Source organism: Herpailurus yagouaroundi, unplaced genomic scaffold, assembly GCF_014898765.1.
Source record: "Herpailurus yagouaroundi ecotype Mexico unplaced genomic scaffold, PumYag 100, whole genome shotgun sequence".
NCBI classification, from domain to species: Eukaryota; Metazoa; Chordata; class Mammalia; order Carnivora; family Felidae; genus Herpailurus; species Herpailurus yagouaroundi.
Genome location: NW_024412391.1, coordinates 46,846,350 through 46,852,856, shown reverse-complemented (window position 1 = coordinate 46,852,856; position 6,507 = coordinate 46,846,350). Strand labels below are relative to the sequence as shown.

General features: G+C 42.8%; 1 pseudogene; it reads left to right on the top strand.

The window, feature by feature from the left end:
* The first annotated feature begins 735 nt into the window (after positions 1-735).
* Positions 736-2,512, top strand: LOC121028017 (keratin, type II cytoskeletal 7-like; annotated as a pseudogene).
* Positions 2,513-6,507: the final 3,995 nt, after the last annotated feature.

Sequence of the window (6,507 nt, the reverse complement as noted above, 5' to 3'; positions counted from 1 at the left end):
ATCTATATCTATATCTATATCTATATCTATATCTATATCTATATCTAATCTATATCTATCTATATCTACATCTGGGTGTAGTGAGAAGCAAAGTTTTGTCTGTCTGTGGACTGAGCACAGGATCAGCTTCTCTTTAGTTTCACAATGGCCACTCTGCTGGGTCCACAGTTAGAGAACTTTTCACCAGTTCAGGGAATTCTCAGAGAATTGAAGCAAAACAGAAAATAAAGGTAAATAAAGCTAAAAGTAGAAAAGGGGAATTCAGCATGGAATACAAATGTAAAAAAGGAGTTGTTATTACCCTCAGAGTTGATGTTCAAGTTGTCCAACCTATTTCTTTGTCAGAGTTTTGGGATTTCCTGGTAGGTTTGAGAGCTCAGAAGAGAAGTGAATATGGAGAACCAGAGATCCAGGCTGCATCTTATATATGAACCAGCCACCCAGCCTGCTCTCACCTCAGCAGACCTAGTCCCTAACCAGCAAGGATAGAACTCTTTTATCTGCCACACCAGAGGGCTTCAAATCTCTGAGACAGATTCATGTTATGAATCCTACAAAAAGAAGATCATAGCTATTAGAATAGCTATCCAAATAAAATATAGGATGTCTAGTTCTATGTACATGTCAGGCCATGTAACGTTTGGGACATACTTGTACTAAAAATTATTTATCTAAATTTCAAATTTAACTGGGCATCTTGTTTTTTATTTGGTATATCTGACAACTCTGCATCTGACTGACCCATTACAAATGATGGTAAGGGAGTTCGGCTCCCTTGTACCTGCCACTATGTCCAGCCTGGTCCAGCCAGCATGTCTACATACTTAAGCTCCCAGGTCTTCAGCTCCAGTTCCATCACTTTATTGGGGTGGGCCACCCAGGTGCACCTGAGCTCCTTAGCCCCAGAAACTTCAGCAACAGCCACTTTTATGGTCTGGGTGCCTCTTGGCCATGCATAGCCCTGTTCTCAGCCTACAGGTGTCCAGTTGGCACTGAGATCTGTGAGGTCACCATCAATCAGAGTCTGCTTGGCTCTGCTGCAGGTGGACATCGGCCCTTCTATCCAGCAGATGTACCAGGAGGAGCACAAGCAGATCAAGACCCTCAACAACAAGTTTGTCTCCTTCATTGATGAGGTGTGGTTTCTGGAGCAACAGAACAAGCTGCTGGAGACCAAGCAGGCCCTGCTGTAGGAGCAGAAGTCAGCCTAGAGCAGCCATTTCCATGACACCTTTGAGGCCCACATTGCTGGCCTGTGGAGGCAGCTTGAGTTGCTGCAGCTGGATGGGGGCCACCTGGAGGCAGATCTTTGAAACATGCAGGATGTTGTGGAAGACTTTAAGACAAGTAGGAGGTTGAAATTAACTGTTGAATGGCTATTGAGAATGAGTTGGTGCTGCTGAAAAGGATGTGAATTCCTTCCACATGAACAAGGTGGAGGTGGAGGCCAAGGTGGATGCCCTGAATGGTGAGATCAACTTCTTCAAGACCTTGTCTGAGCCAGAGTAGGCACTCCCAGATCTTGGACACATCTGTGGTGCTGTCCATGGACCTGGATGGCATCATAACGGAGATAAAGGCCAAGTATGCACCCAGGCTGAGGCTGAGGCCTGGTACCAGACCGAGTTTGAGACCCTCCAGGCCCAGGCCAGGAAGCACAAGGATGACCTCTGGAAAACCCCAATGGAGACTCTGGAGATGAACTGTGAGATTCAGAGGCTGCAGACTGATATCAACAATATAAAGAACCAATGTGCTATGTTGGAGGCTGCTGTTGCTAAGGAGGAAGAATGGGGAGGGGGGGGAGGCGCTGGCACTCAAGGATGCACATGCCAAGCAGGAGGAGCTAGAGGCTGCCCTGCAGCAAGCCAAGCAGGACGTGGCACTGCAGCTGTGTGAGTACCAGGAGCTCATGAACGTCAAGTTGGCCCTGGATATTGAGATCACCACCTACTGCAAGCTGCTGGAGGGCAAGGAGAGCCACTTGGCCAGAGATGGTGTGTGAGGTGTGAATATCTCTGTGGTGAACTCCACTGGCAGAAGTGGCAGTGGGCTGGTCATGTTGGCCTTTGGGGGAGCCATGCAGGGCAATGCCCTGAGCTTTTCCCGCGGTGGAGGGCCTGGGACCATCAAGTCCTGTTCCATCAAGTCCTCAGCTTCCATTCACAGGAGCCATAGGAAAATGAGCCCTGGTGTGTGGAGACCCTACCCCTGCCCCCCCATGGTCATAAGAGGACTCCCATCCCTGGGCCCAAGACTGCCACGGGGTCTGAAAAATGATGTCAGAATAGTTTCCAATAATGCAGCCTTTCTGGAAAACAAAACAAAACACCCCCCAAAACAAAAACAAAAACAAAAACAAAAAACAAATGATGGTAATAAACTTTACCTGCTTAGGAATAATAAAATCAAATGTCTAGAGATGTTATATATTGGTGGGAATGCCACTAAGTATTATGTGTCTGTGGGAAAAATCAAGTACAAGTTCACCTTTTTATCAGTGAATGGATAGTAAACATTATTAAAAATAATACAAACTCCTTTAAAAAATATATTTCAATAGAGGCATCTGGGTGGCTCAGTTGGTTGCATGTCTGACTTTGGCTGAGGTCATAATCTTGCAGTTCATGTGTTTGAGTTCTATATCGGACTTGTTGCTGTCCGTGCAGAGCCTGCTTTGGATCCTCTGTTCCCCTCTCTCTCTGCCCCTGCCCCGCTTGCACTCTCTGTCTCTCAAAAAGAAATAAACATTAAAAAAATTTAAATATGTATGTATGTATGTATATATATTTTTCAATAATCTTCATTTTATCCTAAATTCTGGTATCCCAGAAATCATTGGTTTGGGATTTTTGCAGATAAATATGGATTTGAAGTAGCCTGGCTTTCTTTGAAATGAACCCAGCTAGTGTACATTTTCAGGGATGCTGTGTCTGTACAAGGTCCCATCAGTAAATGAAGTGGGCAGGAAAAGTCTCTGACAGGGGTGGGATTCAAGTCATGCCTTGTCTGATAGGCAGAGCCTGGTAAGGTTTGCACTGGCCAGCCAGACTCTATCCTCCCCTCATTCGTGTTCTTCACTGTCCAAGTCATCCTTTTATTTAGAAGTCTTGCTGAGGGGCGCCTGGGTGGCGCAGTCGGTTAAGCGTCCGACTTCAGCCAGGTCACGATCTCGCGGTCCGTGGGTTCGAGCCCTGCGTCGGGCTCTGGGCTGATGGCTCAGAGCCTGGAGCCTGTTTCCGATTCTGTGTCTCCCTCTCTCTCTGCCCCTCCCCCGTTCATGCTGTGTCTCTCTCTGTCCCCAAAATGAATAAACGTTGAAAAAAAAAAAAAAAGAAGTCTTGCTGGGTATTTTCTCATAGCAGATTAGATGCTTAGTTATAAACTAAGTGTTGATAATTTTAATCAATGCTGATAATTTTTCTATTTCCTATCTTGTCATCCTCCTTTCCTCACCACCAGGTAAGGAGGGAAGTATTGCTTTCCATATTTTATAGATGGAGGATTTAAAATACGTTGAATGAACACCCTTGTGGCTGATCTTCCTGTGTGTACTCCTCAGATGTTGGTTCTTTCTCAGATAGAATCTACCACTGATCCATTTCTCTTCTTACATTATATTCTTTTCCTGAGTGATCACAAGTCCTCTCATAGTTTCTGTTGATGACTCCCAAATTTTCAGTCATCGAATGCACACTTATTAAGTACCTACTAACAGTTGAGGTGCTGAGGACTTAAATGTGAGTAAGACACAGTCTCCCTCCAGCTGCCAAGGTGCCAACTGCCTATTTGACATCTCTCCTTAGATGTCTAGTGGGCGTGTGAAAGTCACGTTCTCCCAAACGAGTCCATCATCCTCTGCAATTCCTTTTTCTTCATTATCAACTCAGTTATCCAAGACTAGACATAACCCTTGACTTCTCCCTCTATCAAAACTCCACAACCAATTTGGTAATTCCTTCCATTAATCTCCTAGGAGCACAGGATGATGGTTAGAACTTTGGAGAAGATTGCCCAAGTTGGAAGTCTGGCTCTGTGTGCTTGCTGTCTGTGTGACCCTGCCTCATTTTCCCCATCTGATAATTTGGAATAATAAAGAAACCTGACAGAAAGAGCTTAGATGAACTTTAAATGACTTAACCCGTAAAAAGGCCTTGGAACAGTGTCTGGCATATAGGAAACAAAAATATTATCTATTATAATTATTATTATGCACCCTCTCTTTGCCATCACCACTGACTTAGTTTGGAGCACTATCACCTCTTACCTGGATTACTACAATTGCTGCCTATCTGTTTTCCTACTACAGGTCTTTCTGCTTCCTACTCATTTCCCACACTAACATCAGATTTCATTTTTAAAATTAAATCTATTTCACTTCTTAACATCCTTTGGTGACTTCCTAGTAGCTTCAGAATAAAGTCTGAAGTTCTCAGTATGATCTGCAAGGCTCTTTATGACCTGACTTCCATTTTCACTTTCTACTTTGCATGCTCTAAAGTTACTGTTTTGAATCTCCCTCATTTTCATCTCTCCAACCCACCTGGAAACTTTCAACTCTTTCTTCCAGACTGGTTTTAGGCATCATGCTTTCTAAGAGCCTTCTGCAACCCTCCATATTGGGATTGCGAGTGCTTCTATTATGCTGGTGAAGCTGTACATGCATTAGTAGCGTCCAATGCAATGCCTAGTGAATTATCACCTGACATGTCATTGGGAGACCAAATGTAGTATTTCTGGTTCCTGAGATTGCACCATGGGCACCATGTTACTTGCTTTTCCTTTTTAAAGTTTGTTTATTTTGAGAGTGAGATAGAGGGATGGGCAGAGAGAGAGAGAAGAAGAGAGAGAATGCCAAGCAGGCTCTGTGCTTTCAGCACAAAGCCCAATGTGGGGTTTGATCTCATGAACTATGAGATCATGACCTGAGCTGAAGCCAAGAGTCACTTACTTAACTGACTGAGCCACCTAGATACCTCTGCTTTGTCTTTTTTGTAACCATATGTCTGCTTTGTCTTTTTTGTAACCAATATGTCTTTTTAGATCCCCATGGACAGTAAGGGGCCAGAAGAGCTTCAGAAGAGTTTGGGGCACATGTACTAGATAATCTTTTTTTTTAATTTTTTATTTTTTAAGATTTACATCCAAATTAGTTAGCATATAGTACAACAGTGATTTCAGGAGTAGATTCCTTAATGCCCCTGACCCATTTAGCCTATCCCCCCTTCCACAATCCCTCCCAGTAGCCCTCTGTTTGTTCTCCATATTTAAGAGTCTCTTACATTTTGTCCCCCTCTCTATTTTTATATTATATTTTGCTTCCCTTTCCTTGTGTTCATCTCTTCTGTGTCTTAAAGTACTCATATGAGTGAAGTCATATGATATTTGTCTTTCTGTGACTAATTTTGCTTAGCATAATACCCTCTAGGTCCATCCACATAGTTGCAAATAGCAAGATTTCATTTTTTTTATTGCTGAGTAATACTCCATTGTGTGTGTATATATATTGCCGAGTAATACTCCATTTTGTGTGTGTGTGTGTATATCTATATCTATATCTATATCTATATCTATATCTATATCTATATCATCTATATCTATCTCTATCTATCTCTATCTATCTATCTATCTATCTATCTATCTATCTATCTATACATCTTCTTTACCCATTCATCCATTGATGGACATTTGGGCTCTTTCCATACATTGCCTATTCTTGATAGTGCTGCTATAAACATTGGGGTGCATGTGCCCCTTCAAAACAGCACACCTGTATCCCCTGCATAAATGCCTAGTAGTACAATTGCTAGGTCGTAGGGTAGTTCTATTTTAAATTTTTTGAGGAACCTCCATACTGTTTTCCAGAGTGGCTGCACCAGCTTGCGTGCCTACCAACAATGCAAAAGAGATCCTCTTTCTCCACATCCTCGCCAACATCTGTTGTTGCCTGAGTTGTTAATGCTAGCCATTCTGACAGGTGTGAGGTGGTATCTCATGGCGGCTTTGGTTTGTATTTCCCTGATGATAAGTGACGTTGAGCATTTTTTTCATGTGTCGGTTGGCCATTTGGATGTCTTCCTTGGAGAACTGTTTATTCATGTCTTTTGCCCACTTCTTCACTGGATTATTTGTTTTTTGGGTATCGAGTTTGATAAGTTCTTTATAGATTTTGGATACTAACCCTTTATCTGATATGTCGTTTGCAAATATCTTCTTTCATTCTGTCAGTTGCCTTTTAGTTTTGCTGATTGTTTCCTTCATTGTGCAGAAGCTTTTCATTTTGATGCGGTCCCAGTAGTTCATTTTTGCTTTGGTTTCCCTTGCCTCCAGAGATGTGTTGAGTAAGAAGTTGCTGTGGCCAAGATCAAAGAGGTTTTTGCCTGCTTTCTCTTCAAGGATTTTGATGGCTTCCTGCCTTACATTGAGGTCTTTCATCCATTTTGAGTTTATTTTTGTGTATGGTGTAAGAAAGAGGTCCAGGTTCTTTTTTCTGCATGTTGCTGTCCA